General features: G+C 55.0%; 1 protein-coding gene across 1 annotated transcript in view; it reads right to left on the bottom strand.

Annotated features, from left to right (window-relative positions):
* EPHX1 (epoxide hydrolase 1) overlaps window positions 1-14,336 on the bottom strand; it is a 30,880-nt gene extending 16,544 nt beyond the window's left edge. The window contains exon 1 of the mRNA XM_040636121.1: window positions 14,194-14,336. The gene's annotated coding sequence lies outside the window, so the exon portion shown is untranslated. The remainder of the gene's footprint in view (window positions 1-14,193) is intronic.
* Window positions 14,337-20,428: the final 6,092 nt, after the last annotated feature.

The raw sequence follows: 20,428 nt of genomic DNA on the forward strand, positions 1-20,428 counted from the left end.
CCCCCCCCCCACCCCAGCCGGAGACGCTGAATGCCCACCTGCTCTCCCACCCACCTGGCCCTTGACGTCATGTACTTTTTTTTTTTTAATTTTTAAGTAAGTACCACGCCCAGGGCGGGGCCCAAAGCAGGGCTCAAACTCATGACCCTGAGATCAAGACCTGAGCTGAGATTAAGAGACCCTTAACCGACTGAGCCCCCCAGGAGCCCCAGACCTCATATACTTCTGACCGAAAAAAAGAATATAAGCACCCGGAAGAACTGGAAACCAAGAGAAAAAGAAAGACAAGAGTCATCTGTATTCCTACTGAGCTATGAAATTCATTCTTCGAATGGAAAAGTATGAATGCAGGGCGGCTTCTCCACAGCCCTGGGTGTGGGGGCTGCCCTTCCGTGGCCTCGTGGTTCTCTGAGGGGCCTTCTTCAGCTCTGGAAGCTTCTCTCCACCCTCGTGAGTGCCCCCCCACCCCAGGAGTGCTGGGCTCTGGAGGCCCTGCCCCTTGCTGTCGCCCAGAGGGACCTGTCCCCATGCACAGCGGGGACCAGCAGGGAGCTGAGAGGCTCACCGGGTTTCGGGGGGCAGGGGGAGTGTTACGAGGCCCGAATATGGCCATACACATGTCTCAGCTGTAATTTTAAAACAGCTTTAGGGGACAGAAGTCACAAGCCGTACAATTCACCCTCCTCAAGTGTCGGATCCGGTGATTTTTAGTAATCCTCAGATACGAGCGGCCAGGACCACAATTTTAGAACATTCCCGTCACCACAAACAGCAACTCTTTAGGTCTCAATCCTTTGATGTCTCCCCCCCCCATCCCCCCGTGGCCCAGCCCTAGGCAACCACGAATCCCCTGTCTCTGTAGACCTGCCGATCACATTCTGAGAAGCTGTCCGAGTCCTCTTTGCCACAGGACCTGCTGGGGCCTTGCTGAGACTCTGAGGCTGGCTCCTGCCACAGCCGCCCCCTAAACCGGGCCACCGGGGGCTGGTCCTTGAAATCCTGGTCCGCGGGCACCAGAAATCGCTTGGGCTCCCTGCCCTTCCCGCAGCACTGCAGAGATCGAATGCCCTTTGCTGTACCCACCCCACCGATGCGGGGGCAGGTGTGTACCCCCCACCCCCGACTTCGGCCCAGGCCTTCTCGCTGCTGGGGGCTCACGGTCTGGCCGGGTGACAGGCAGTGTCGGGGAGGGCTTCCTCGGGACTCGGCTCTGAGCGCTCCGTGTCATTCAGCTCACCTAATTATCCTAATAACAGTCCCATTTTACAGATGACGAAATGAAGGCTGAGCAGTGTGTCCAAGGCCGAAGAGCCCTTAAATGGGAGAGGCAGGTTCCCAAGCTGGACGGACACCCTCCCCAGACCACCTGTACTCCCCATTCTTGGTTATAGGGGGAGATTTCTCTGCACGATGGGACTGTGTGCCTCTCGAGGGCCGGGAGGGTGTCCTTTTCAGCCCTAAAGCCTCACTGTGCCTTGTTTGTATTAAAAAAAAAAAAAAAAAAAAGGCCAGTAAGCCACAAAACTGAGCACTGATAAGCCTCACCTGCCTTGACCTGGAGCAGCTGGGGCTTCGGCAGACCAGGTGACTCTGGTTGAGGCTCCCCGGGTTATGGGCCAGCTCGGGCCTGAGCGTCTCGGCACTGCTCTTGGCCTCTACCAGCCCACAGAGGGCTGCTTGCTGCCGCCGGGGCAGGGGGCTTCTGGGAGCTATCTCAGCAGGAAGCCGGGGCTACACTGCTGTGCCCTCCGGCCACCTTCCCAGCAGGAGTCTCTCCCACCCTTTTCCCTCCTCCAGCTAGAAAGCAATCTCTTTCTTGTGCCCAGCCCCCCTCGCCCCCTGCACGGTGCTCCGCACGCGAAGGCGTTCGGAACAGTGCAGCCATGCCGTTGAGGCTGGGACGCTGGGAGGCTGGGGTTTCAGGCCCACCTCTGGCTGGTGGGCCTCAGTCCTGCCACCAGGAGACTCAAGTAGGACATTTCCCTCTACGGTGGCAGGGGACCATGGATGACACGGTCACAAGTACAAGGCAGCTAACTCCTAAAGAGAAACTAGATAAACCAAAACCTCGCAGGAGAATTTCCTATAATCTTGCTGGAAAATGCTAGAACTGGACCTTGACAAGGTCTATGACTCAGCAATTCACCGCTAGGTATAGACCCAACGTAAACATGTCCGTATGTTTCCCAAAAGCCATAAACTAGAATGCTCATAGCAGCTCTATCTGCACAACACCCCAAGCTAGAAACGACCCGAATCGCGGTGTCTTCACGACGGAATGCCACACCGTGAGAAGGAATGGCCCACACTAGACACACGACACGTGACCCCGTAGACGGTGCCAAGCCAGAGAGCCAGACACAAAAGAGCACATATCGCATGATTCCCTTTATAGACAGGAAGGGACAGGCAGAAATATAATCTACGACAAGACACCAGAATGGTGTTTTCCCCTGGTGCTGGGGGCTGGGGCACAAGAAACTTAAAGTTTTTAAAGCTCCGTGTGATTACAATGTGCAGAAGGGACGGTCTGCACGCAGCCCGGGGGAGAGAGATGACAGGGACCTCCAGCTCTCTGCATCCCGCAACCCGTCCCTGGGCAGGTGCCCGGCTTTGTTTCCGTCTGTCCTGAGAAGCTGCAATTCTCAGCCCCAGGGCCAGATGTCTGTCTGGCCTTCACGTTTTCAGGGAGAGCTCTTGCATGGGGTCCGCTCCTGCTGGGGTAGAAAACCCTCTACCCCCTTCAAAACATCAACGTTCAGGAGCCACCATGAAAACTTCAGAAGTCATGAGATCCAGAAGGAGCGTGCCTGCTTTGTGCGGCGGGCTCCCGACGCCGGAGCCTGAGAGGCGCACTCGGAAAGCTCCAGAGCCGTCTTCGACCTGATTCTGTTGTCCTGGGTTGTTTGGTTTGTGATGCACTTTCCCGGAACCCAGACCAAACGCTCTGCTGGGAGAGCTGGGCGGGCAGCGGGGAGGAAGTCTTTCCCAATGAAAGCATTTTTCCTTGGAGTCAGGGTACCCTTCCTAAAAAAGTGATCAGCTTGCCTCATAAGGAAAATGTAGTTTTTGTTGTAAACCAGCCTTTCTTTCTTTCTTAGCACAATAACTGAAGGACAGTGGTCATGTGAGGCTGTGCTCAGAGGGGCCTTGACAACTCGGATGAGAAACGAGATCAAATAGAGTTTAATTCACCAAATTCTTCCCTGAGGCCAAGTTCCAGACACTACTTATGCAACGGGGATCAGGGATCAAGGGCACCTGGGTGGCTCATTTGCTGAAGTGTCTGCCCTTGGCTCCAGCCATGATCTCAGGGTCCTGGGATCGAGCCCCGCGTCAGGCTCCCTGCCCAGCAACTTCTCCCTCTGCCCCCTCACCTTGACTCGTGCTCCCTCTCTCATTCTCTCAAATAAATAAAATCTTTTTAAAAAATCAGGGATCAGTTTGCAGTGAAGAAGGTAACTGAGCAATATGGCGACCTTAGGACTGAATGTAAAGTACCTGAAAGCGACAAGGGGTGCCCACGAGGCCGTGGACTTGCTTTCTCTTGCCTTCCCGGGTCTGACTTACAAAGCACAACTCTAACTACACGAGGTCAAATAAAGTAGGCGCTTATATCTCCGGCACGGGTGGAAAGAACATCAGTCTAATAATTGAATGTTGTGTTTCTGTTATGCTTGGGGCAAAACCACGAGTTTTAAAACAGATGATTCATTTAAGGACTGAGACTAAAAGCTCAACTCTCTTCGTGTAACTTGAATTTGGTCTGTAAAGTACCAGGAAGTCATTTATTCTTGTAAAGTAAATAAGAGATTTGGATTGGTGCCTTGGAAAAGTATCACTTTGCTTTTTGGACCAGAGACGAGCTCAGCGGACACCATGCATGTGCAGCTATGAGCCGGGCTGTCTGCAGGCACAGGGAGTGAGCAGGAGCCCGTGCTCCAGCAGGACAGACATACAGACGGACAACTAACACCCTTCCAGCGATGGGCACAACAATACATTACGTACGCAGACGGAGAAGTGTGCGAGGTCGGCTACAAAGGTTCACGAGGAGGGGGTAACGGAGCAGAGGTTTTAAGGATACGCAGGAGTTTACCAGACAGAAAGCAAGAAGGCGCACGTGTGAGCGAGGAGCCACGAGGGTCTACACCTGTGTCCCGTGGCGGTGCTGACAGCTGCGAGCTTCGCGGTGCAGTCCTTCTGTTTCTATCCGTTCCAGCTGTCCGCACCTATCCCTCTGTGAAGTGTTACTTCATCATGACGACGCCAGGAGTTTTAACTCAGAGCTCAGGACCGCCATTCACATGCCCCTTTTGTACATTAGAAGCCAGGACTCTGGAGCGACGTAAGGAAATGTGCCTGGGGGGGGGGGTGAGCACGTCGTGGTTGCGTGAGAAAAAGGTGGCCTGGCCGGGTTACTGAAAACTCAGCACTCTACCCCCACTGCCTGGAGTGAGCTGGCCACTCAGTAAACATGCCCCCAGACTGAGGCAGCGTGGCGGGCTGCCGGCGACCTTCTCCCCTTCTTTCCTCGCTTGGGGTTTTGATTTTAGTTGGCAAAGCCCAGATAAAAACTACATTTCTTGGCCTGCAGCTCAGGCTGATGGAGTGATTAGGTGCTGACAAAGAGTCCTAAGCGTATTTGGGGCAGAGCCACCCATGGCTTAGACGGTACTTGGTATGAATTAGGAAAAGACACCCATTCTTCAAAACTCGATCAGAAAATTAACCTAATGTACTGCTTTGGTCATAAGATGCCTCATTGTCACCTGCTAGAAAGTACTTGTGAATAAATCGCACATCCATAACGTGGATGACGTGCATGGCATCCTCTCAGGTTGCACAGTGCACAACCTGCACGAGGGTGCATGGGTCCTGCACGTGTGTGGCAGACTGTTTTGTAAAGAGCACTGACTCTGCTGGGAAGTGTGCACCTTTTGCCCTTCCCCTTCCTCCTTCATGCTTCTGGGATACAGATGCGATGCTTGGACTCTGGTAGCCATTTTGGGCTGTGAGGATCTTGAGGAGAGAGGTCGGTGCTAGGGCGATGATGGAGATGATGGGTTCCCGCTGACCATGGCGCCAGCAGCCCAGTCCTGGATTACTTACTCCAAACTACCTTTGTGTGACAGAGAAACTTCTATATTGTTTGAGCCACTGTCATTTTGAATGTTGGATTATATAAAGCCTAACATCATCCTCACTAATTGTGAAAGTCAGGGGGAAAAGAAAATATATCCAGTCCCCCCCCACCCGTGGACACACTCTCAACAATAAATGCTCAGTCTTCAAAAGGTTCAATGCTGTATTTGTGTTCCACGGCTGAGACACGTAGCCGATGAATAAACATCGTCCTGCAGCCTGACCACAGAGAAGGTACGCACGCGAAGGGCAGACACAATGCAGCGGCGGGGGGCTGGGGGGGGAGTCCCTGGAACAGGCGCCTTCCTCCCTCTCGAGGACAAAGAGGGTGTCTTCCCACTCCGCTGCAAGTATTTGGGCTGTTTCTTTACATGAAAGGCAATTCTGTGACATCTGTCAAGTGCAAACCACGTGTGGCCAGCAACTCCAGGCTGGGATTTCTCTCCCCAGAACACGGAACCCGCGTTTACATAAAATGTCTTATGGACAAGAGTATTCGCTGCAGATTCTCCCTCCCTTCCCTCTCAGTAAAAGGGTAAGACTGGAAACAAGCTGAATGTCCATCAGCTGAGATCCGATTCATCTAATGAATTTAGGGCCGGCCGCCCCAAATGTGCCCCTTCGGCAGAGTGATGATTTTAAATAAAAGTCACTTAGGAAGCATCTGACGCAAGGACCCTCAGACCCTCCTGTGTCCCCCTGAAAGCAGGAAACAGTCCTCCCATATGAAAAATACCCTTCCTGTTGTAAGAAGTAAAAAGACACCCTTATCGCCAGAGATGAGCACCTGAGAGCTGAGAAAGCGGTAGAAACTCTGTGTTTGCTCTGTGTTTCTAAGCTACTAGCCGCGGAATTCTGATTAGAATTCCCCGCTGATTAAGGCTCGCACACACCTGTTTCCTTTATCCTGTCAACTCCTCACACATTGACTGTCTCTTTGTCTCCAATGTATAAAAACTGCTTGGTCATTTCTTTGGGCCCCAATTCCTCTACTGGACCTCCGTGCACAGGTCATAAAACTTTGGGGGTTTTCTTCTGGTTAATCAGTGTTGTATAAATTGAATTCTTTTTTTTTTTTAAGATTTTATTTATTTGAGAAAGGGAGAGAGAGCATGAGCAGGTGGGAATGGTAGAGGGAGAAGCAGACGCCCCGCTGATCAAGGAGCCTGATGCGGGGCTCGATCCCAGGACCCTGGGACCATGACCCCAGCTGAAGGCAGGCTCATAACCCACTGAGCCACCCAGGCGCCCGTAAATAAAATTTAGTCCAGCTGAAGACCTGGGGGTAGAGGAAGAATTTTTCCTTCCCTACACTATGCAGAAGGTCACTTATCTGTGGCTCCAGAAAGATCTCCCTGATAAATAGTGAAGTGAGAGCAGCAGAGAGCATGGTCAACGGTGCCATCCGTGTGGACTGAAGGACACAGCACGCCGTGCATGGTCTGGGAATTCACCTGGATGCTGGTAACAGTGACTGCCCCAAGATTTTATTTAAGATTTAAGATTCAATTTATTTATTTGAGACGGAGCATGCAAGCAGGGGGAGGAGCAGAGGGAGAGAGAGAATCTCTAGCAGACTCCAGGCTGAGCACGGAGCCCGACATGGGGCTCGATCCCACGACCCTGAGATCAGGACCTGAGCTGAAACCAAGAGTCAGACGCCTAACCGACTGAGCCGCCCAGGCGCCCCATGAGGGAACAACCTTGCACTGAATAAGCTTTTGTACCTTGGAAAAAAAACCATCTTTTACCAAACGCATGTACTATCTGCTCAAAAACAACACAATCGTACATTTTTTACTACATGAAAACCATGGGCGACGAGAGTCTTCCCTGTGACTCAGTGTCAACAGTGAGTCACACGCCCTGTCCTTGCCAGAGCCGCACAGAACGCACTCCTGCAGCGGCGGCTGAGATTCCGTTCTGTGGCTTTCTGGTGGCCGAGACCCCGTCGGGATAAAGGACCATGTGGAAGCCCGTGGGCCTCTGTGGGCCACAGGCCTGGCGGAAATGTGAAGCGCATGGGTGAACCACGCTGGCCAGGCTGCCGGAGAACCTGTGTCCAAACCGGACGTCCTTTCCACGCGCGGGGCTCCCGCTGCCACCTGCGTGGGCGACAGACATGTGCGTAGTTCTAACCCAGACCCCAAGCCCACCTGCCAACGCACCGGCTCCCGAGTATTTCAAACCGTCCTCTGCTGCATGTGCCACGGCCCCGCGATCCCGTCCCCTACACCTCTGTCTTCCGCTGGGGCTCCCCGTCACCGCAGCGGGCACTACCCCCCCTCTGGAACGCCGCGCCGAAGCCCGGTGACGTCCTTGAAGCCCCGCCTGTGCTCCACCCACGTGGATGCAACCTGTCGGCCAGTTTCAGCAGCCCCACCTCCAAGATAATAGTCTCAGATCCACCTCCACCACCGCCTCCCGTGGACGAAAGCAAAGCCGCGTCGGGGCCCCTCACACGTGCTCTGCCCCCTCCCCCCATCCCCTGCAGCCAGAGTGACCTTCTGGAAATACACACCTGCTCGTGTCCCACGCCTCGTTAGAACCCTCGAATAGCTCCAGGGAACAGGAGGACACCGGCTCAGTCTTTAAGGCCCGAGCGGCCTGAGCTGCCCACCTCGCCCCTCCTCGCCCTCTCTGGGCCCAACCCCCACCTTCTCGGGGTCCTTCGGGCTCTCTCAGTCTCACTGCTCTTCGCTCCCCTTCTCAGCTGCTTAACTCCTGCTCCTTCTCCAGATTTCAAGTCTCGTGTCCTTTCTCCCGGCAGCCTACCCGGACCTCTTGGAGCCCGGTGCGCCTCTCATCCCTAGCCCATGTCCTGGTCACGTTTGTTCAAGGTTCTGCGCAACAGGCCGCCCCCGCTGGAAGGAAGTTCCTTGCGGGTTGACACCCTGTCTGCCTTAGCTCCCCTCTGGTCCCCACTGTCGGGCACGCACTGGATGGTCAGAAAGTATTTGTTGAATGAATGAATTTAAAAATCCTTCAAATGACAGTGTTAAACTTATTAGAACTCTTGAACCAAAAGACGGCTGACTTCTCGAGGAATCAGACAGAGCCTACTTCCCAGCCTCCTCTGAAGATGAGGGCCCTGAGATGCAGGGACAGGGCTGAGGAGGTGGCAGGTGGCGCTGCGGCAGACTTTCCCCGGAAGGAAGAGTGGACGGCCAGCACGCCAGGCGGACTGCAGATATCGGGGCTCTGGATCTAAGCAGATGACGATCAGACGCTGGACCCTGCTGAATACAATGTGGGGGGGCTCTGCCCGCCTGCCCTCGCAGACCCCCCCTCCCTCGCACCCAGGCAGGTGGGAGGACCTCACCACCACCCCTTGCTCCTACGCTCACAGAGCCGCAGCCGCCAACCCCAGCCCTGCGCTACTCGTCCGGCCTTGGCCCCCCGGGGAGGGGGGGCAGGCTGCTCTTTAAGAACAGAGACCGAGGGGGCCCAGCTCGGCCTCCCCCGTGAGGACTCCGCCCTCTGCCCCTCGGGGCTCATGGCTTCCTGACTGTGACTCAGACCCACATGAGAGGGAGAACCTTAGCTCCCTGTGGGGGAAGTCTGCCTTGACCGAAAACTCCGGGGCACAGGGCATAAGGGGGGAAGCAGTGGCACCACGGGCCCCTCTGACGCCAGGCCAGAGAGAAAGGTGGGGCTCGGGGGTCGGCGTGCTCTCCCAGGCCCGGGCCCCTCACCGCCCTCCCCAGGCTCGCAGCTCCTCTCTGGAGGAAGGCAAAGGAACATCCAGGGGGAAGGGACAAACAGATGGCTTCCCTTCCATTCCAGGGCCGGCCTGCCAAGGCAGTGAAGAATGGGAACGTTCCTGCCGCCAACGCACCGCTGACAGCTGCCCCAGTCCCAGCGCCAGCCATGGGGCTTCCCGAAATTCCCCGAAATCCCCAGGCCCTGTTCGCTGGGGCCGAGATCACCCTGGGGGGCGGCTGGCCCGGGATAGAGGGGAAAGCCTGGGGGGAGGGGGACACCCTGACCAGCTGCACAGCCTCTGCCCCCGCAGACATCTCCCCAGGACCCCAGTGGCCGACGGGGCCTCCGGATGAGCGAGGCCCGGGACAGCCCGAGCAGCACGCCCTGCACCCCTGCCCCGGGGCCAGCCCCGCAAGACCTGGAGCAAAGCCTGGGAGAGCAGCCTGGAGCCAGCACCCAAGGGAGAGGAAAAATGTCGTTTGTAGGCAAAAACAAAGCAGAATGAAAGAGCAGTAAGAACAGTGTGGGGGTGGGGTGCAGGCGTCTTGCGGGGAGCCCTGCTCTGGGCCTGCAGATCGCCGCCTGCCATGGAGCATGTCCCCCACCCCCCAAAACTGACTTTCTATTCACGCCTCTGCGTAGACAGACAGAACACGATTCATGGTTGGATGAGAGCTCACGGAGCTGGGAGCCAGCCGGCCGGTGGTCAGGCACTGGCCGCCCACCAGCCACACGACTTCAGGCCAGTGACCCCATGTCTCCAGGCCTCACTGAACTGGGGGAATTCAAAAAGTCACTTCAGGTAAAGGGGCGATGCACCCACACGGGGATTCACTTGGGTTTTTAAATCCCCAGATCAGGACAGGTGGGGGAGAGGGACCCCAACCGGTATCCTTATCCAGCACTTTCCCTGAGGAAGTGCCACCTGGACCAAGATGGGGAGCTGAGGAGGGAAGGCAGAAAGTGAGGGGCACCCAGCACCCACCACAGTGGGGGGTCTCGGTGGGAGAAGGGAGGACCCCTGGCGGGGCTGGCTGGGCCTCTGCACAGGGCCCGGGGGACCTGCAGACTAAGCCGAGCTGAGGACCACCACAGACCCATCCACACAGCCCTCCAGGCAGGCCGGAAGCTGAGTGATGCAAGGGGGGGCGCACCCCACGCTGGGTCCCTGGAGGCCCTGCTCCATCCCCCGGGCGGCCCCAGGGCACTGGGCCAGTTTTCCATTGGTCTTAAGTTACAAGAGAAACACCCCGAGTAGGGCACAGTTCACTGCCTCTGAAGAAGCAGCCATTTACCTTGTGTGGGATTTCAACACTTGGCATCGCTACTGAGCAGAGAAGACTCGGTTCCAGAGGGTGAAAGGAGTGGGCTGTGCATGCTGGAATGCTGTACTGCACATACTTGGTCTCCTTCCCCTCTGCCCCCCAGGTCGGCCAGCCCTCCACAATGTGCTCCCTGGTCTGGAAGCTTCCTCAATGGCGTGTAAGGCGATAGCACTGTTGGCCGGCGGCCCCGCTGAGTAACCTAAGCTGCTTTCTCCTCTGGAATGTAGTGAAAGGCCCCATGCTTCACGGAGGGCGGCCCTAAGGACGAGGGTCAGGGCACGCAGGAATGTTCTGGGCTGCTGGTATCTTGGGGGGGTTAGTTTGCTTGTGGCAATGTCTGGGTAGCAGAAAGGAATAAAAAGTTGCAAAAGGCTAAAAATACTTCTGGATTCAGTGGCAGGTCCTCGCGGACTGAGCAGCAGGGAGGGAGGCGGGCACAGAACCGGGCAGGGACAAGGCCGCCTTCCCGCGCCCCGTGGCTGGGCCTGCCTGCTCCTGCCTCCTCGCAGCGACCACGTGGCCCAGCAAGTAGATCCTGCCACAGCCGAACAAAAACCCGGGAAAGCAGAAAAGTACATCCATTTTCCCCAAAAGCCTTCGTAAGAGAGTCAGACTCCCTGTGCTGCACACATCACCGTGTGGACCCACCGAGAAGACACCTGAATTCAGTCAGTTGATCAATCTTCCCCAAAGGTAAAGGCAGCAAAAGCTCCTGTTCCCAACCCAGGGACCTCCTGTTCCTCCCCCTTTGTGGGTCAGCTATAGAATCTTCTGGAATGTCTCTGAGCTGCTCCGAGACAATACTCCCTAATGGGAGTATTTCCAGCAAGGTCTCGGAGAGGGAGCCTTTGAGGCAGCCGGACCGAGTGGGGCGTCCACGCCAGGTCTGAGAGCCTGGCTGGGGGAAGGCCCCGGCTGGACTGCAGGGGGGGGGGGAAGGAAGGGTAAACTGTGACCGCCCTCAGGAAGGTAAACACAGCTTGATGAAAGTAAAAACACCAGTTTGAACTCGGTTTGCACCGAGTATGTTGGTCGTATACCAAGGATGGGACTGCGTGTTCTCTCCTTGGCGAGAGGGAGGTTCCCTGGAGCACACGCCGCTCCTCTCCCTCAGGGAAGGCAGGGGGCTGGATCCTTGGCAAAGTTTGGGTCCCCTCTTGCGGAACTGCTCGGGGGCCTTCTCCCTGCCGCACCCCCAACCCTCTCCACACAGCACCCTGGAGCCTCTGATCCTGAAGTTCAGGGCTGGCCCAGGAACACCCACCGGCGGGGGGTGTGTGTGGCCCCAAGAGACCCCAGGTGACCCCAGGGGGCCGGCTGGCCCAGCAAGGACACGTCTGCTCCAATCCTGAGCCCCTGCCCTCTGTCCCAGGGTTTGCCCCACAGCCTGGGGCCGCGGCCGTCACTCCGTTTACAGCTGCGTCTGCGGACCTGGTGTAGGTGACAGGCCCCCCCCAGGCCCCATCAAAACTGACCGCTCCCCACTGACATGTTTCCTTCCCTGAAGATCCATTTGGACTTCTGAACCGCACAGCCGTCACATACGAGAGCTCTGGGGCACTTGCACATTGAATAACCCAACCCTGTCATTTTACCGGTGAGGTCTGGGGAGGGGACACGCTGATGGCACAGCTAGGACATGCGTCCTCTCCTCTTTCTAGCCAACTCGCCTTCCGCATCACTATATTACCTCAGAGGAAGGAATTACCGATGATAGGGTCGAGAGCCCTTCCAGAAGTGGGTTCTGGGCATGAGCTCCTAGGGGCCCCGCAAACCACGCCTGCCCGCTCTGTGCGCACTCCGGCCCCGAGTGCGCGGCCTTGGCGCTCTCCCCTCAACAGCGGCCCGCAGCTCCCACGGAGCCCCCCCTTATTCTGGGCGCCCAGCTGCGCCCCGCCTCTCTGAGCACCTCCACTCAAGAACAGAGGAATGGGGTCTGGGCAACCCGGCCTCCTCGGGTCTGGGCCTGGGCCAGAATGCTGAGGAGAATTCGGTGCCTGGGGAGCACCTCCCAAGCCTGGGGCCTGTGGGGCCCTTCCGTCCGTGGCCGGGGCTCCCTGGGAGCTCCAGTGGGAGCCTCAGACAGGCCCCTCTGCCCAGCGCATTCAACCACTTTCAACAGACACCCTGTTCCTGCAAGCCGGTACCAGAGAGTGCCTCAACCCCACGGGAGCACAAGGGCTGGAGCAGACGGCCTGGAGGTTCACTCCGGCTGCCCTGCTGAGCAGTTACGGTCTGTGTGTCTGTGGAGGTCTTTCTTTTCCTGGAACTGGGTGGGGGGTGGGGGGCAGGCGGCAGAAAGTTCTGGAGTCCTCTTGCTCTCAAGCTGGGCCAGTACAGTTTACACAGGAGGTCATTCACACCAAAGGCCCTGGTGGCAGCCAGGCCCACACTCAGAAAACAGAGATAAAGCTTATCTGTGTCAGGAGTGCTCCTGCCCCAGGGCCTTTGCTCTTGCTCTTCTTTCAGCTTGGTGCACAGTCACCCCCGATGGCAATCTGCCACTCCTGGTGCACAGTCACCCCCGATGGCAATCTGCCACTCGTAGCTCTTCAGGACTATTCAGACATCACCTCTCAAAGGAGGCCTCTCCTTCACCTGACACCCCTTCTCTCTCCAGGGTTTTACTGTCTTCTAAGGTACCTTACATTTTACAAGTTTATTTTATCCTCCACCTTTCCCTCGAGAAACCTGCCAGCCTGGTGAGGGCATGTTCCCCGCGGAGCCCCCTGCCCGGGCCAGAGGGTGGTCCCTGAGCACTGCCCACACGTCCTCAGGGAAACACAAAGCAGTCCTCACACAGCCCTCCTAGGTGGGGAGATTTGGAGGGGGGATTACCCAGTGCCGAACAATCTCAGAACTTTTTGCTAAGTCAGACCCAGTGGGGCTAGGCCCTGAAGGAGGCGAGCATCACAGAAGAAGCCAATGTTACTTTCTGGAGCGGGGGCTTCCTGAGAATCCCTGAGGTTCGGAGCTGCTGGATTCAGGGGCGGCGGCAGAGCGGCCGCAGACCTCAGCAATTTCCCGCAGAGCTCATCAGCCCAAGCAAAGGCGCTGAGCTGAGGGCAGAGATGTCAAATGCACAGCAGCACCCCCCTGCTCCCCCCTCCCCGGGGTGGGGGTGCAGAGCCCTAGCAGAGCTGCCAGGCCCGGGAGAGGGGTGTCTGCCCGTGCAGGCTTTGCGGAGCCCCAGGCTCAGCCTGTGGGAGGCGGGAGGGCCAGCCGGCCGCGCAGCTTTAGAGAAGTCAAATTTAGCACCCCAGGATTGCAGGAGCTCTGCCCCTAAGCCCTGGCCTCCCCCTAGCTGCGCGGCGGGTAGGCCTTCTCTCCCAGGCGCAGAGCGAGGGGCAGGAGGGGACACCGGGCGGCGGACAGGGAGGGCAGAAATCACACTCCAGCTGCGAGATTTGACACAGGTTTTCGGACTCCGGCGACCAACAAGAGTATTTCACTGCGGGGCGCGACGCACCCTGGAAGCAATACTCTCGGGGAGTGGGGGGCCTGAGGACCCCCGCCGCGCTCCTCCCGCTCCCCTCCCTGCCCCCCCCTCCCCCGCCCGAGCGCGCTCGCAGGGCCTGCCCGGGCCTCTTCCCCGAGCCGCGCGCACCTGAATCCCCGGGGGGCGGAGGGGGCCAGGCGTGGGCGCGCCAAGCCCTCGGTCCCCGTGCAGCTGCGGGCCCCCGAGGCATGAGCAAGTCATCTGCCTGCAAGCCCCGCTGCGGCCCGCGCCCCCACACCCGGCCCCCCGCAGCCGGGCCCCCACACTCGCCCCCTTCACACCTCGCGCCCCCACACTCGCTCCCCCTCACCCCCCGTGCCCCACACCCTCCTTCCTCGGCCCCCTGCAACCGCGCCCCCACACTCGCCCCCTTCACCCCTCGCGCCCCACACGCTCTCCTCCTTGGCCCCCCGCAACCGCGCCCTCGCACCCCGCCCCGCGCACCCACACCCGCGAACTCGCGCCCTCCCGCGCCCCCGCATCCGCCCCCCATGCCCCCGCGCTCCCGCGCCCCCTTACGTCGTCGTCTCCCAGGCCCCCAGGATCCGGCGGCGGCAGCGGGCTCGCGGTGCCTTGGACTCCGCTCTGCTGGCTCGGGCCGCCCTGCGCTGACCCCGCCCAGGCTCGGCCCCCAAGGGGGCGGTCCGGGGTCGGACCCAGGGCCTCCCGAGGACCCGGTTCAGTCCCGCCCCGCCCCTGCTACAACAGCGGCCCGGAAAGGTCCCGTCGCACGCCCCGGGCTGCGCCCCTGCTGGGGAAAAGGGCGCCTCCAAGTGCGGCCCGCGGACCCGGGCGCACACTCGGAGCCGAGGCGTTTAGGGACCTGGAGCGATTCGGGGCACCCCTGGGTCGGCTGACTCCAGGGTCAAAGGCGTCCTTCCCGTTTCTTTCCTCCAGCGCTTCGCGGCCCCTGCACCTCGCACCCGTGTGGGCGCGGGCGCGCTGGGCAACTTAAGAACAAACACAGTCGTCTGGATGGGGGCAGGTGCGGCTCCGAGGTCTTTCCAGCAAGGACCGGGGTCTGCGGCGCCGACTCGGAAGGGGTGGGGGCTGGGGCTCCCCTGACTCGTCCCACGGGCACCGATCGCAGACCTTCGCCCGTGGACCGCCCTGCTTTCCTCCTTGCGACCCCCCAGCGCCTCGCTCCTGCGCCCGGGAGGCGGCTTTCCTCGCGCCCGGCACCCTCAGGCCTCAGCCGGAAAAGGGCCTGTCGCGGAGAGCGGGATGCTGGGGACCGGCCTCCGGCCTGGCCGCTCACCCGGGTCCAGGACTCTGCCTTTAGGGAGAGGGGCTGCTTCTGGCCAGCGGACGCACGACTCATCGCCGCGTCGGGGCCTTTGCTGGTGCAGCAGCCCTGGACAGGATGCCTTCCTGCATCCGACGTGCAAAAGCCCTTCGTCACCCTGCGGTCCGGGGCAGCTCTGCACTCAAAGTTCAAAACTTGCCGTCTGTTACCCCCCCTCCATCCTTCCCCTAAATCTTTCAAACAGCAGCTCGGTCTAGAAATCCAATGCGCTATCCGTTGTGGCACAGAGCCGGGCTAAACAGCAGCTCTGGCCATTTCACCAAGGGGCTCAAATTTGCTGTTATTCTTAAAACGGCAGTGATGATGAAAACTTTTTAAAATTAGATCCTGGTAGGGTGCCTGGGTGGCTCAGTGGGTTAAGTGTCTGCCTTAGGCCCCTGGGGTCCTGATCCCAGGGTTCTGGGATAGAGCCCCACATCCCATCAGGCTCCCTGCTCAGCTGGGAGTCTGCTTCTCCCTTTCCCTCTGCCTGCAGGTCTTCCTGCTTGTGCTCTCTCTCTCTCTCTGGCAAATAAATAAATAAAACCTTAAAAAAATAAATTTAGATCCTGGTGATGACTACATGACCACAACTCTGTGAATATACCTAAAACTATTGATCTGGACACTTTAAGAGGGTCGATTGTATAGTATGTGAATTATATTTTGGCAAAGCGGGTATTTTTATATAAAATAACCACAGCGACATCATAACCTCAGGGCTCACGCCTGTATCCTAAGGTCCTCCTCCTTGGTTACATCACCCAACCAGCATTAGAATATTAAATATCAGATAGTGTGGGATATTTCAAAGTACAATCCGTATATAGGCAGTCCATAAATAAATAAGCCACACAGTCCAACTCGGCAGGCCGAAGTTTAGACAGATTTCCACTGCTTTCGGTCAAAAGCCACCCAAAGGTTTATGAAGCAAAAGGGTGGGTATAATGTGACCTCTAGAATATATTGTGTATTTTTAAAAACCAGAACAAAGGCTGTTTCTCTGGATAAACTCTGGAGAGTTTCCAGGGACATTGGGTAGAATGAAAAATAACTTGGGGGAGGGGACGATTTTAAATAAAAATTGTAGATCAGTTCCTGATTCACCACCAAGGAAACAAGATTCTTCATGTCAAAAATGCACACATGAGGAAACATCAGTCAAAAACCAAATAAAGTAACATTCTAGAAACTAATGGCCCGTATCTCCAAAAATGTCCGTGTCAAAACAATGTCAGTGTCATGAAACACAAAACAAGGCTGAGAAACTGTTTCTCGTTGAAAGGCCAACGAATCGTGAAAACCAACTGCAGTGCTCTATCTGGACTGGGCCCTGGGCTGGGAACAGTTCTAGAAAGGATTTCCTGGGGACATCTTAGGAAGCTCTATAGATTAAACAATAGATTATAAATGTTAAATATCTTGATTGTGAGAATTGAATTTTTTCTAAGTGAATCTCTGTGATCTTAGGAAAACATACGCTGAAGTATTTAAGGACTAACAGAACACCAGGTCTGAAACGGTTCTATCTATCTATCTATCTATCTATCTATCTATCTATCATCTATCTATCATCTATCTATCTATCATCTATCTATCTATCTATCTATCTATCTATCTATCATCTATCTATCTATCTATCTATCTATCATCTATCATCTATCTATCATCTATCTATCGAGGGAGAATCATAAAGGAAATGTTGCAAAATATTAACAATTAGTAACCGGGTAAAGAGTGTTTGGGAGCTCTTTATACTATTCTTGCAACAACTTTACTGTGAGCTTGGAATTATTTTGAAATAAAAAGCTTAAAAACTTGCGGATCAGGGAGGGGCACCTGGGTGACTCAGTCGAATAAGTGACCAGCTCTTGGTTTCAGCTCAGGTTGTAATCTCAGGGTCATGAGATCCAGATCCCCAGGTCAGGCTCCACACTCAGCACGGAGTCTGCTTAGGACTCTGTCTCCCTCTCCCTCGGCCCCTCTCTGTGCACCCCCATCCCCTCAAATAAATAAATAGATCTTTTAAAAAATTGTGGCTCAAACATACGCATTTATCTCAGTTACCAAAAACAACATGACAATAACTACAGAGGGATTTAAAAAAAGCTATATGTTCCACAGGGACGAAGTGAACGAGAGAAAAGGTGACAAGCAGAGGAGAAACGTCGAGTTTTTGTACAGTGGAAAGTCGGGTGATTGATTCAGCAAAAAACAAATAAAGCTGAAAACCTTTCTACAACTGGAAAGCAGGCACACTCTTGCTCTAGACCTGCCGGGATCAGCAAACTATAGCCAGGGCTAAATCTGACCTGCAACTTACTTTTGTAAATAGTTTTACCGAAGCAAGGCTGTACTTGTTTGCCTATTGTCTATGACCACAATTGCAGAGATGAGCAGTTACCCATAAAGCCTAAAAAATGAATTATTTGGTCCTTTCCAGGAAAAGTTTGCCAGCACCTACCCTACAGCCCTGCAAAGTCTTGGGAGCTAAAGGCATGAGGAGCCTCTGAAAGCAGGGATGTGGGTGGCGAGGGGAACAGCGGTCCGCCACACACCCTGAGCGTCCACACGGCAAGCACGCACGGCAAAGACTCAGTCATGGGGCGTTACTGCTTCATGAGTAGAGGTTTTCACTCTTGCAGGATGAAAAGCGTCCTGCAGGTGGACGGTGGTGATGGCTGTACAGCGAAGGAATCAACCGAATATCACTTAAATGGACACTTAAAAATGGTGAGGGGCGCCTGGGTGGCTCAGTCAGTTAAGTGACTGACTCTTGGTTTCGGCTCGGGTCATGATCTCGGGGTCATGAGATCGAGCCCCACATGGGGTTCTGTGCTCAGTGGGGAGTCTGCTTGAGATTCTCTCTCTCTCTCTCTCTCTCTTTCTCTCTCCTTCTGTCCCTCCCCTGCATGTGCTCTCTCTCTCTCTCTCCCTTGTGCTCTCTCTCTAAAATAAATAAATAAATCTTTAAAATGGTTTAGATGGCAAATTTTATGTTATATGTGTTTTATTGCCAAAAAAAAGGGGGGGGGACCCTGGAAGGATTAAAGTCTGTATAAGAAGTTATAGCCCCTGTCCCTGGTTCTCACTCCAAGCCCTCTGATCTGCCTATCTTGGCAGGTCAGGGGTTTCTGTTCTGAAACTGAACAGAGAGGTTTCGCACTCAGGGGAGGGACACTCGGCACAAGCAGGACAGGGATGGGGCGCCTGACAGAACACAGGAGAATGGAGTGAAAGCGTTCACGCTGAGCTGTGAGTCCCTCCTCAGCCCCTTCCTGCTGTGGGTTCGCACAACACTGCCTCCGGGTACTAACCCCCAGGCAGGAAGTGGAGGGTCGGCCTCTGAAATAACCGAGCAGTTCCCGGGCAAAGAGCCACAGATAATGACCTCTGGGGGCCCCTGGCTCCCGTCTGACCGCCCTCCACCGACGCCAGCTGGGCTTACCGCCCGCCCCTCACACGGAGCCGCCAACTGGCGTTTCAGGGTCTCAGGCCTAGATAGTAAAAGATCAGACGCTTGGGGAAAGCCTGACATGAAAGGCAAAGCACAGAAAGAAAGTGCTCGCAGGCAACAGAAGAAACTGTCATATCCACAGAGATAAGAAATGCATTGTATTTATGAAGCAGCAACAGGAGGCAACAGAGAAAAGGAGCATTCAGACAATTAGAAAACACTTTCTGAAATAACATTTTTCACAGAAAAGTCAGAGCACGGAGTTGAGGAATTCTCCCAGAAAAACAGAACACGAATCAAAGAGATAGATGGTGGGGGAAAAGAAAAAGGAAGGAAGGGAGGGAGGGAGGGAGGGAGGGTGGGAGGGAGGGTGGGAGGGAGGAAAAGCAAATCAGAAGATGTATCCAGGAAACGACCGGACTAACGTGAGTCCCACAGCGGAGAATAAGGGGGCGCCTGGGTGGCTCAGTCGGTTGAAGTGTCTGCTTGCGGCTCAGGCCATGATCTCGGGGTCCTGGGATCAGGTCCCACATCGGGCTCCCTGCTCCACGGAGAGTCTGCTTCTCCCTCTCCTTCTGCCCCTGCACCATCATCCCCCCTGCTCATGCTAGCTCTCTCACTTGCTCTCTCTCTCTCAAATAAATAAATAAAGTTTTTAAAAGAGAGAGAGAAAAAAGAATTTAGAGAGAAGGAAGTAACTATAAAGAAATAATCCAAGAGTATTTCCCAAACCAAAGGACCAGAGTCTCCAGATTGAAAGGACACAATAAAAAACCAGAACCACACCAATGCAAGTCATCATGAACTTCCAGAATACTAAAGAAAAGATAAGCTCCTAAAAACTCCTAGAGAGAGAGGAAAAAAAAAAAAAAAACCTCCTAGACAGAAAAATGAAAACATAAAGAGGTCAACACAAACAGTAGTCAGAATGTCTCGGTCTTCTTAGCAGTAACACTGATACCATAAGGTAGGGACACAAGGCCTTCAAAAGCTGGAGGGACATTATCTCCAAGAGAATTCCAAAATGAAGTACGAGGGCAAATCGACACATGCGAAAACAAAACAAAACAGAAAAAACAACAACAACACATGCAAGGGCTAAAAAAGCCTTTTCACTTCTCGCGTACCCTCTCTTGAGATGTAACTAGCAGATGTGCTCCAGCAAAACGAGGGTGTAAATGACGAAGGGGAGGACACGGTGACCAGGAGCAGGGGGTCTAATACAGAGGAGCGGCAGCAGGCTAGGAGAGCAACCTGTCTACACGGGGCGCCGGGAGGCAGGTCTCCAGGGAAAAGAAGGAATTAATACGTTAACTGATAGAATTAAGCTTTTGGAAAATAATATGAATAGACACTCGTCAGATCTGATGGCGTATTTGGGGAAAAAACTAAAGAAAGGAACATGGGAAAATAAGCAAAGGGTAAAATGGAATAATTACAAGAAAAACAGAAAGTTGTTCAGGAGAGAAAGTGTAATCATGGTGCGCTGCTCGGCTCTGCACTGGGCAGTATCTCCGTAGCCGTGATTGTGGAAACTACTGACTTAGCAGGAAGCTCCTATGACCAAATGGGGAGGCGCAGGGGCAGCCGAAGAGGTGTCTGGCCTTCATCTGCAGAAAATCAATAGAGAATGCCCAAAATTGACAAACCTGGAAATATGGATTATAAGTCTGTCATTTAGACAGACAGAAATAAATGCTAAAAGGCTTGGAAGGTAGAATAAGAAAAATGAGTGATGGGGGATTGTTCTATTTTATTCTAAGCCTTGATCATTTTATTTTTTTAAGAACAATGTGCAGGGATAAAAGTAAAGATTAACTTGGGGGCGCCTGGTGGCTCGGTCAGTTAATCATCTGCCTTTGGCTCAGGTCATGATCCTGGGGTCCTGGGATCGAGCCCTGCATTAGGCTCCCCAACCTTTGTGCTCTCTCTCGCTATCCCTCTCTCTAAAATAACAAAATAAAATCTTTAAAAATAAAGAAAAATAAAAATTAACTTAAAAATATTGTTTT

This window comes from Ursus maritimus, unplaced genomic scaffold (genome assembly GCF_017311325.1).
Source record: "Ursus maritimus isolate PB19 unplaced genomic scaffold, ASM1731132v1 scaffold_2, whole genome shotgun sequence".
In the NCBI taxonomy this organism is placed as follows: Eukaryota; Metazoa; Chordata; class Mammalia; order Carnivora; family Ursidae; genus Ursus; species Ursus maritimus.